The sequence below is a fragment of the Phalacrocorax carbo genome, chromosome 10 (assembly GCF_963921805.1).
Source record: "Phalacrocorax carbo chromosome 10, bPhaCar2.1, whole genome shotgun sequence".
Lineage (NCBI taxonomy): Eukaryota > Metazoa > Chordata > Aves > Suliformes > Phalacrocoracidae > Phalacrocorax > Phalacrocorax carbo.
Window position 1 is genome coordinate 9,422,033 of NC_087522.1, and position 11,417 is coordinate 9,433,449.

The 11,417-nt window shown below is 39.9% G+C and overlaps 1 pseudogene; it reads right to left on the reverse strand.

The window, feature by feature from the left end:
* Nucleotides 1-410: 410 nt before the first annotated feature.
* LOC104041356 (acyl-coenzyme A synthetase ACSM4, mitochondrial-like) lies at nucleotides 411-9,870 on the reverse strand (annotated as a pseudogene).
* Between the last annotated feature and the right edge of the window lie 1,547 nt (nucleotides 9,871-11,417).

Genomic DNA, 11,417 nt, shown 5'->3' on the forward strand with positions numbered 1-11,417 from the left:
ATTTAAGTAGATCACAAAATCACAAGATGAAGAGAAGTAGTTAAAGAATATGTCTTTCTCCTTCCACTCAAAGAATTTGGGAATGTTAGAGTGACAGTTTTTGGAGAGAGAACATCACTTCACTGCCGATACCCACTACAGGACAAAGATTATTTCTAATAATTTCTCATTTATTTGTAATTTTAAAAATGTTGTAGTTACACTTTTTTTAAAAGGCAGCTATTTATACTAGTTCCAGTAAAAAAATTTAAACTTTCGTAAGTTCCCAGATCTGTCCATTCTTTCCTCATGCTTAATTACTTGCACCTTCTCCCTTCTGAAAATTTGTAGGTGGATGGCAAAAGTGGTTCTAATACCCCACATCCTCAAGCCATATGAGTGTGATCTCCCCATTTTTCCCGTACCTTGTTTTTCCATACATTTTCCTAGTGCTCTGGGTCATGACCACATGCCAAGTGTGCTATGCTACGGCTGGTACGGATGATGGAAATTTTCTCTCCCCTGTTTCCAGCTCATGTTATACTCTTCCCCACTCTTTCTTTGGTCCTTAGAACCTTTCTCTGGATTTTCCCAGTAGCCATCTTTGGCGGATCCTGAACAAGCTCCACCTGAAAGGCAAAAATGCTCACTTTTAGCCAAATACATTCTGATTAACCTCCCAGGTACAAGGAGAGACACACTTTTATTATGGCTGGGGTAAAAAGATGGGAAGCTACACAGCTTGCGGCTGGGGCAGTGAAATTCCTTACTACACATCTTAGCTGACGGCACAGGCAGTACTTGCAGTGACAAATACCACAGTCCTGAAGAGATGAGTGCTTCAGTTGCCAGGACAGGGAGTTACTGGTGTCTTTCCTGGTTGTAAGGGATGGATTCTAACCCCTATGATGCCAGGAGGAATATCCCTTTGCTTTGGCTGAGAGTCTGAACAGAGCTCAAGGGAGGAACTGGTAAGAGCTGAATGCCTTGCCCATTTGAGTTGCTGTGAAAACCCTAGTATTTCATGAAACGAAGACTGGACTTTGATATAGATACATTATCATTTCCTCCCTTTGGGTCCTTTCTAGCACATATAGTGAACCCAAGGCTACAGCTGCAACAGAGCCTGTAATTTACTTTTATTTTATTTATTTTAACTATGGTTGGAGTGCTTGTCAGAATGCAGTTGAAAAGAAGCCGAGGAAGGACAAAAACTTCAATTTTTGATACCATTAGAAGACCTGTCTTTTCATGGTGTGCTTACCTTCCGCGGATACTTGTAAGGTACAGTCACCTTCTTGACATGTTGCTGAAGCTCATGAGTTAGGTTTCCTGGATAGTGTGAGACAAAAGCAGGAGCTAAAGCAATGAAGGCTTTGACCACCTGTGCCACAAACGTTATGGGACTCCATTAACTTCCAGACGTGGGAATAAAGGGCTACAGTCGTTGCCAAAACTAAGTATCAAAATTCAGAAATACAAAAATTTGAAGTTTTTCTTCAATTTCTCTTTTCATTGGCTGTTTATTACAGAATGTGATGTTAAGAAGAGCGTGTTCTGCAGCACAGGATTTTTTTTGCTATTTTTCCACTTTTTTCTTCTGAACTTTATACACTACTATACTTTCAAAAAGTTGTGGAACAGAAAAAAAGACAGCTGAAAATCTCACCCCAGGGCCCAAAGAAATGTTGCAAAGTTGAAAAAAAAAAACCAACCCCTCAAAAAACCAAACCAAAAAGAAACACTGGATATCATTGTCACCATGTGCTTAGTGACAAAAAGATAAATAATCCAAAACCTATTTCTTAGACAAAAAGGTGCCATGATAAATCTGAAGAACCAAACTTTTTTTTTCCCCATATCAAACCTTGCAAACAGGCAAATAATTCTGAAATTCTAAGATCTGTCAAGGTATGGTTTTAAAAAGTTTTTAGCCCATTTTAATTTCAAAAATCTGCAACATATTCAATTCCAACGAAGCCTAATACATATAGGGAACCTGATACATAGAATAAAGTTCACTTCTTTCTATATCTTTTTAGCTCCCCTCAATCGGATCAGGACTGCTGACAACAGCTGACTCTGAGACTACAGGGTGTTGTATTATAGCACTTTCAACTTCAAATGGACCAATACAATACCTAGGAGAAAATGCAGATATGACAGCTGTAGCAAGCTAGCCATTCAATTGGTCTTTCCAGATTGAATTTTAACAGACAAATGAGCAAATATAAAAGCAACTGACTTACCCAGAAGAATTAATTACATCGTCAGCTCTTCCAACAAACTAGATACATCCTTCAACATCCATAATCCCTCTGTCCCGAGTGACACACAGAGGCAGCAGTTTTCTCTGGATTATCCTGACAACAATTAAACATTTCAAAAAATCTGTGCAATTGTTAGTGAAATGTAATGCATTTACTGTGCAACCATGCTAAAAATGATCAAGGCAATTTTTTAAGTTGTTCTCAAAATGAATATGTTCAATACTACTTTATCTCTTCAATTAAAAAAAACAGAGCTGCATTAATCAGCAGTTCTGTGGTGGAAATACGTGAGAGGTTGGAAAGGGCATCTGTGTATATATGGATGCATGATCTAGGGAAAAAAGGCTGTGCCCTATCAAAATGACCATCCATCACAGCAAATTACTAAAATGTATAACCCACTCTCTTCAGAAAAATTACTTCTTACTGCAGGGGGCTGCCACAATAACCTCCTGTCAATGGAAATTTCTTACCCCTAACCTCCAAGACCAAAACACAAATGAATCATAGAATCATAGAATCGTTAAGGTTGGAAAAGACCCTTAAGATCATCGAGTCCAACTGCTAACCTATCACTGCCTACTCCACCACTAAACCATATCCTCAAGCACCACGTCTACCCTTCTTTTAAATGCCTCTAGGGATGGAGACTCAACCACCTCCATGGGCAGCCTGTTCCAATGCTTGACAACCCTTTTGGTGAAGAAGTTTTTGCCCCAACCTAAACTTCCCCTGCGGCAGCTTGAGACCATTTCCTCTCATCCTATCGCTTGATACTAGGGAGAAGAGACCGACCCCTGCCTCGCTACAACCTCCTTTCAGGTAGTTGTAGAGAGCAATAAGGTCTCCCCTCAGCCTCCTCTTCTCCAGACTAGACACCCCCAGCTCCCTCAGCCACTCCTCATCAGACTTGTTCTCTAGACCCTTCACCAGCTTTGTTGCCCTTCTTTGGACACGCTCCAGCACCTCAATGTCCTTCTTGTAGCGAGGGGCCCAAAACTGAACACAGTATTTGAGGTGTGGCCTCACCAGTGCCAAGTACAGGGGCACGATCACCTCCCTGCTCCTGCTGGCCGCACTATTCCTGATACGAGCCAGGATGCCTACAATGAGGTGACCTACAAGAAAAACTTCGTTATCTAAATTGATCTATCAGGTCTAGACTACACAGGAAAAGCACCTTGACAACAGAAGACATAATGAAAAATTGAAGTAAGAGCACTGAACCAAGAGACATTTTTTATCACATATTGAGCAATTACTTTGTGCAAGTTGTTGTTTGAGGATGCTACAAATATCCAAATAGTATGGGGTTCAGAAGATGATTAAATACAGATAGGTTCCCCAACACTTATTCAACATTATAGTTCAACTGCAGTGGAGAATATCTTCATATCTGCCTGATTCTAGTGTTTTCTTAAGTACCTACTACAACTCAGCAGCACCACAGATTAAATACTAGCTTAGATGGACCTTTGACCTGAACAAAAATGGCCGTTCTTCTGACATGTTTTTTTTAAGCCTGTTCTGCTTTCACTGGGTAGAGCACTCCCATTTGAATAGTAATGTTAGATTACACATGCCACTTCCACAGAGCCATATGATCATCTGCACTTGAGGGTTTTGCTCTGTAGCTTGTCTCTGTGCTGTTGATCTTGTGCACATCATCTGTGTGACAGGCAACCATACAAAGGGTTTCTTTGACACCAGACATATGTGCATGCTGGAATGTGTAACTTTTAAAGATTTAAAAGATCAATCTGTGGGTACCTCTGACAGTGGTAGGAGTGAATAAGATACTTGTGCTCTTTGGAAAGCCTCCATGAGCTTTCAACGTATTAGAGTACCCTTTATGGGCTTCCTTCTTTTATCCTTAACCAAGGATAGGAGTGGAATGGAAGAGCAGTGAATTATCTTAACTGAGCAGCCTCCCTCAACTTTCAAAATAAGCATACCTAAAACTTCGCAAGCTACTTTGGAAATTACAATAATCATCCTGTTACACAGTCCTGGATTGGACTCCTAGATTGCTCATGTTACCACTGAAGATAATGAAGGTTTTATCTCTGTGTCACTGGCAATAAGTTTTTTTTTGCTTTCCAGCAAAAAGAGTGAGCAAAGATGTTTTCTTGGAAATGCTGACAAGAAAGGAGAAATCTGAACAAGCACATCAGACGTTCATGGAAAGCTGAGTTATGTGCTGATATCCAAGATCAAATGAGACACTGAGAATTTTCTAGAGCAAAAGAAAGGCTGAATAGGAACACAGAGCCCGAGCTCTCTGCTAAACCAGGGCTGGCTTTTGCTAGGATGAAAGACCTATGTGAGCAGAATAAGTACCTTACTGAAGATGTGAAAACTCCTTACAAATCACACTACCTGTCATAAGCTGAGTATTTTACAGTGTAACAAACTGATGAGAACAGCTACCAAATAACTCCCAGCACGAGAAAGTCTGTAACTGCTCACTTCATTCTCAAGTATATGAGACAACTCCACCAGTAATTCCAGTAATTCCCTGATCCAGTGCTGCCTGAAACCTTGACTTAAATTTAACTGTGAACCTTAAGTTCAGAGGATGTGACAACTTAAAAGGATCTCACTTGTTTCCTCTGTGCTGTCTTTTCAAAGACCCACTCCTGAAGCCTGAACGGCCCAAGGTGTGACTAGTTATTCTCATATTTCAGAACTTAGCTTTCTTTTCTGAGAGCAAATTTTGCTAACTAGATTTCCTTAATTGAAAAAAAAAATTAAGCAACATAAGGAACTAAACAGCCAGAGCTGTCACAGCATTATATCTCACTCTCTCTCTGTACCCCTGCAGCAGACAGATGTGCAGTACCTACTCAAATCATGTTGGACGAACATGCCATAGGCAGTGGGAGCACTGCAAAAGGCAGTGATGGGGCATCTTGAGAGAATCTAGAAAACTAGAAAGTTATTTTGTTGAAAAGAAAATGTAATGGTGGGTCTGACCTTCTAAATGTGCAGATGATTAACACAACTTACGTGCTCAATTGTCTGTAAATGAAAATCATAATAATGCAACATACCTTCAACACAGAGACTGACTGTGGATTAGCGACTATGAATCCTGACTGCAGAGTGGCTGTGCCAGTGAGCCCCACTGCTGTAGAAAATACAGTACTCCCTGTCCAACAAAAATCACTCATGGAAATGAATGACCACTGAGAGTAGTAGTTCCAGTTAAGATTGTTTTCTGCTTCCCAAGGCAATTGTGTCCCAGGCTCAAGGCTAAGTGACAGCAGTGAACTAGACCAAAGCTTTTCCAATTTTATTCTTGGGGAAGTCTGGGTCTCCTCTCCACACAGTGTTGAGGAGAACAGGCCAGATGACTGGTTTTGTGAAATGGCAGAGCAGGAATAGACATTCCTGCAATGGAATGACAACTCATTGAAAATTCAGGATAACAGGGTCCTGATTCAGTTCTATGCCATACTCTGCTGCCACATGTTCACCCTGAGCCCAAAGCAGCTGGAAGTCCACACCTGAAGTGAGCTTTAGGCCAAGTACGGGACAAGACAGCAGTGATCCTCAGTTCTTTTTATCCTGCATTTTTCACCACATCTCCCCTAAACTCTAGCCATGTCACATGGCCTATCCGGAAGGGAAAACACTTGTTCCTCTAGCTTACTGGGCACCAATGGGAGGGATGATTGCTTGGGATGTGAGAAGTATTATCCCTGCTGCTACAGATCATGGGTACCTATGCACTGGAGCCCAGCTTGTTTGCTTCATTTATGCAAAACAGAAAAAAATCTCCCAGTATAAAATGTTACGCTTACCTCTGCAATAACAGCTGGTTTGAACTGTGTCATATTGCGTACAAAGACACATGATGCACAGATCCATGTTGAAAAACAGTGCTCCTAGCTGACTTTATCCAGCCAGTATCAGAGGTATTTATATCTGAAGAAGTCAAGTTCATCCAGTACTTGATGATAACAGAGTGGAGATCAAAAAATGCTTTATCCAGTGTGAGAGACTCAGGCACAGGTCACAGCATAATTAAAGGAAAGGGCAGGCAGCTTCCATTAGAAGGTGCAGTATCAGCAAGTGAGGCTTTTTAGAAAGTTTGTAAGAGTTGAAGAAAATCTTAAACATTCTCTTATTTCCTTTCATTCCCTCCTGTTTAATACTTCCATTGTTTGCTTTTCTCCTGGACAGTGCAAAACACCCTTGGCTTGAGTTGCAGAATCTGGATCTAGATCAAAACCCAAACATTTATACACATAATACTAAAGCACTTAACTTTATCTGGTTTTGCTGTAAGGATGTTATCCTTATTGCTACTCCAGTCAGCCCTCTGAGCAACAGAACACTGATGATCTCAACTGAGTCCTCAAGAAGCTTTTAATAACAAGGGTTTCACTATGAGAAGGGAAAGGTGAGGAAGAAGCAAGATCCTACACTCATGAAATACCTACATTTACTGGAGTTTTTACAGTCACATTTTCAATTTAACTGTGATCATGTCACTTAATCAGAACACTGGGAGCAACTGTGAGGTACACCTGGTTGCAAATCCGATGTTGTAACTGCTGTGGGACTGCACCACCATTTTTGGAGATCCCGTACTTTCACTAGTAAAACAGATCAGAATTGGGTCTTCGCTCCTTGCCTTGACACATTTATGGTCAGCAAATGTTACCCTTCAGAAGAAATAGTATATGACAGTTACCACACGTAGTTTTTCACAAAGGAAGCAGTATTTTTTTAAGGTTTAGGAGATAAATAGGAAAATGACCCAAAACTATATGATCTCACTGAATAAGTAGTTGCATCACATACCACAGGTAGGAGTTCGCGAGCATGTTTTGCTAGTCACAAGTATATTCTGTATGCCATAATTTTCAAGATGTGAGCACCTACAGCATATTCCAGTGACTTTGTCTACAACTATTTGTCAAGGGCACACAAGGTGCTTGTTACAGAATAGCAGGTAGAAGTAAAAACTTCTGCCTCAACATATACTGTCTCCCAGTCCGAAGTCAATGGCGGCCATATTCAAGCTATTACGCTGGGTAGGGGGGTCTTGAACACAGATTATACCATTTATGTTCAAGAGACTGATGAACAATTCAGGTTGCCTGGGCTACCAAGATAGTCAAGGGAAGAAATAACCGATGCCATGTTAGCTGAGCACCGAGAGCTGGCAATAGGCACCTTCTCATTGAATTCAAGAGGCATTAGGCTGCGCTCTAGAAGACAAGCGCAAAACAACTGCAAGGTTAGTACTCTGTGTGCCTGTCTTGTGATCACAGTAGAAACAGAGATCTTTTAGAAGCTGGGAAGCTGCTGAGTAACGAGAAGCTGAAAGACCTGAATACAGTTCCCAGAAAGAGTGTTGGGGGGATTTGTAGTTAATGCAGTGATTACAGTGAGTTGGCAGAAGGATGCAAAAACATACCTCATTCATATTTTGGAAATTAATCCCAAAACTCAGCAATATCACCTGACTGATACAGCTTCCTTCACCTCACAGGTATGATGGTAAAACAGCTGGATACTCATGCAGAGTTCTTGGAGGTTCAGCCATCCATCTCTGCTCCCTTTGGTTACAGTTAGTTTGCTTTTCAGAAACTGGCAGTCAGGCATGACAGAGCCCACTGCAGGTGCCAGTGTGTCATTGGTAATGATGCCCTGGGCGTTTGAAGCCTGGAGTCAGTATAAGATGTCTTTGGCGGTTAATTGGGAAGTTCCTGGTATAAAGACAATTCCTGGAAAAAAGCAACAAGCAGTTTATAAAATTGACCACTTCTCTTTATTATGTTCACAGTACATGACCCCATCCATAGAAGAGCTGAGCAACTTCCCAAAAACTTATTCTTTGAGAAACAGGAGTCAAGTATAACTCATGTTTGAAGGCAGAGCTTGGGTAAATTTATGGCCTAGGAATGACCTGGGATTATTCAGCTCTGAAAGACCGCCAAACCCTGCAACACTGATGTTGAGTTTTGTGTCATCCATATTAAATGTATCTGGATCATGAGTAAGAACTAGATTTAAAGTGGTTTTGAGCACTTCCTTCACAATTTATAACTCAGGAAGGAAGTATTGAGATTATCATTCCCTTAAGTATATTAATAATGCCAGCACTTGGACTACATTTACATCTGGAATAAAGCCATTATTCATTTCAGTGAGGAATTAATACCTCTGATATGGAATAGAGATCAGGTAGCAAGCCTGGATTAATTTTGTAATGTGAACAAATAAAAGTTTGGAAACAAGTACAATGTGATAGAAATCACATTTTATGGGGATTAGGAGGTGGGGAATCATTTTAGTGCATTTCTGTGCTTCCTTTTCCCAAGATTGCAATAGACTTGACCTACAGATTGATTTCAGTCTTCTTGCACCTTCAGAGGTGTCTACCAAATTTTACAATTGGGAAACTGAGGCACTGATACACTGAATGATATTCCCATGCCATAGTCCAGAAAATCTTGGATACAATAGAATTGGATTCCCTGAGTCTTAGCCCCATTTACAATCTGCAAGAATCACAGAGCTTAAAAGTCAGACAAAAATACATGATCATGTCCCTGTTGATGCTGAATTGTTCCACCATGGATGTTTAGCAGTCTAAAAATGTAATTATTTAATTATTAACCAGTCTAGTCATATAACTCGCTGAATTAAAACCGTCCACACTGATAATGTATCTGGTCAAATCATTAGACTACAATCATTCAACCTTCACTGGCTTCAGCTGAGGATGCTGTTTAACTGGACCGTGCCTATTCAGCACCTAGTACAATGTCTCCTTGGTTCCTGTGTGGGTGCTGCCAATTCTCCTTCTATGCAAAGGCTGGATTGTACAGGGCACAGCAGCATATTCCCATCTACATTTTTTTCCAAATTAATTTAGCATATTTTTCATATCTTCTGTTTATTTTCTTTCTGTGTGCACAAGATCAGTAAGGTTACTCACCTGTTTGCATACAGGCTATATTCATACAGGTTCTGTTCAGGAACATGAGGCAGAACTTCTATAACTCTGTCTTTTCTCTGCAAACCACAACACTCAAAGTACATTAGCTGCTTTCCTAGATAGAAATCCCAACTCTTCAAAGCTCCACTTCACCTACTCTCCCTCATCATTTACCCACCAAAAAGCTGGATTTGCTAGTTATCCTTCATCCTAGAATGCAACAGAAGATATTAAAATAAAAAGACAATCCTTAAAAGGTTTAATTTCAATCTAAAATAACTCCAGACTAAGCAAATCATCCCTGGCAACTAGCCTCTTAAAGTGATATCTATATTTCTGACAAAAGAAAATAAAAGAGTGCATTTTGCTCTGCAGCTAATATTATCCAGTATTCATGAGTAAAACTGATTTCTATAATCTGAGATTTGTTCCAATGTCTATGAAGTGAAAGAAAAATACTACTTTTCCCAGTTGTGACTACTCATCTAAGACGTGACTTGCAAAGTTGAAATATTCTGGCTCTTCCTTTTTACACTGGTTTAGAGAGTCATAATATGAAATAATCTGAGATGCAAGAAGTCTGTTGCATCCATGGAATAATCTGCAAGGCAATCTGAGAATCCACAAACATGGAGGAATCCATGATTTAAAAAATGTTCTCATGATAAATGATATTTTATCAGACAGTGGGGGAAAAGTCAGGTGCACACCTACAGGAATCAGTCATCTGAAATTACAGAAAACACATTTTAAAATAGCCAGGTATTGGATGCTGCCTAGTTTGTGATGTTGGATAAATTAATGCAAACCAGCTTGAATAAATAGGTTGTTCATGTGCCTCTCCATTTCCCCCCATTATTTTATGTGATTCTTAAAGTAAGTGTTCCTCCTTTTCTGGCAAACAGATCGTGTACTTTTTTTTTCCTTATAATCTTTGTCCTCTACTTTGTCAGCTGATGAATGAATCTCATATCTCCTCTCTAAACTGTTGTTTGCCAGTCCTTTTCTAAACACCTATCTTTTGATGCCCTTATGTTTTGTATTTTCCTTTGCCTGCTTACAGAAATTAAATGCCACTGGTTGGAAAGTGTTTTGAGGCACTTTGTTTATCCCCTTGATTTAAAATGGTCTCTGCAATTATGCTATGTCTTCAATATACACTAGATGGCGATTCACACTGAATTTATGCACCAATAAAAACTGATGAATTTATTTCCATGTGACTTCTGTTCTCACTGGCGACATGGAATAAACACAAACACTAGGCAAGCAAAAGTGAAATGCTGAAGACTTCCATTTGCTTAGCACTTCAGCTGAGTGTGCAGCTTTGAAAAAGATACATGTTGTAAAGCAAAGTTATAAATAAAATTCCAACGCTTCCAGTTTCTCCTAGTTTCTCCTACACAACATACAGGTAGACGTGGAAGAGACAGAATGGAGTTATTTAAAGCTCAGCCTTGGAAGCCAAGAAAACTGGATATTTACTTATAGATGCAAAATCTTCTGACAAACTTCTTTTGAGTATAATCAAGTCCTTAAGAATCTATGCACCACATTAAATCTAAGGGATTTTTCCCCTCAATTCAATGGAACCAGCTTTGCTTTTAAATCTCCTGTGCCTTCTTGTTTAATATCCAACAGTATGTACCTATCTTACAGGGATACTATGCAGTTACTTTCACCTTTGCATTATGTATCGCAAGCGTAGAGGTAGTGACAGCTTATAGTGTTCAATGCCAATACATAACAGTAACTGACATCATTCTAAAATCACTGTATTTGTAAGGCAAAACAGAAATGCAAAGAGAAGGTGCTCACATGTGAGGCATATATCAATGGCTTTTGATCACATGACAATTTCCAGTGTGTGAATGGTAACAAACCAGAAGGCCCAAGAATTGTATTTATCCTGCATCCAACGTTTCCTGCTGACTGGCCTGTGACTTCTGCAGAAGCAGATTTTCCATAGCTCTCAAACCGTACAGCACAAAATAAAAGAGCCAGAACTAGTTAGCACTGATGGAGAAATGTGACCTGATCCACTATATACTTAAGAGAAAACATTATACTCCATCAATTTCACTCTTTTGTTCAGTTCTGCTAAATCCCACTCCATTCCTCATTGCAAATCTGTCCTGGCAGGACTGACTGCTGTACGATCCTCCTCTTACTCTAGTTTCCTTCCAGGACATAGAGGTTAGAAGCCATTT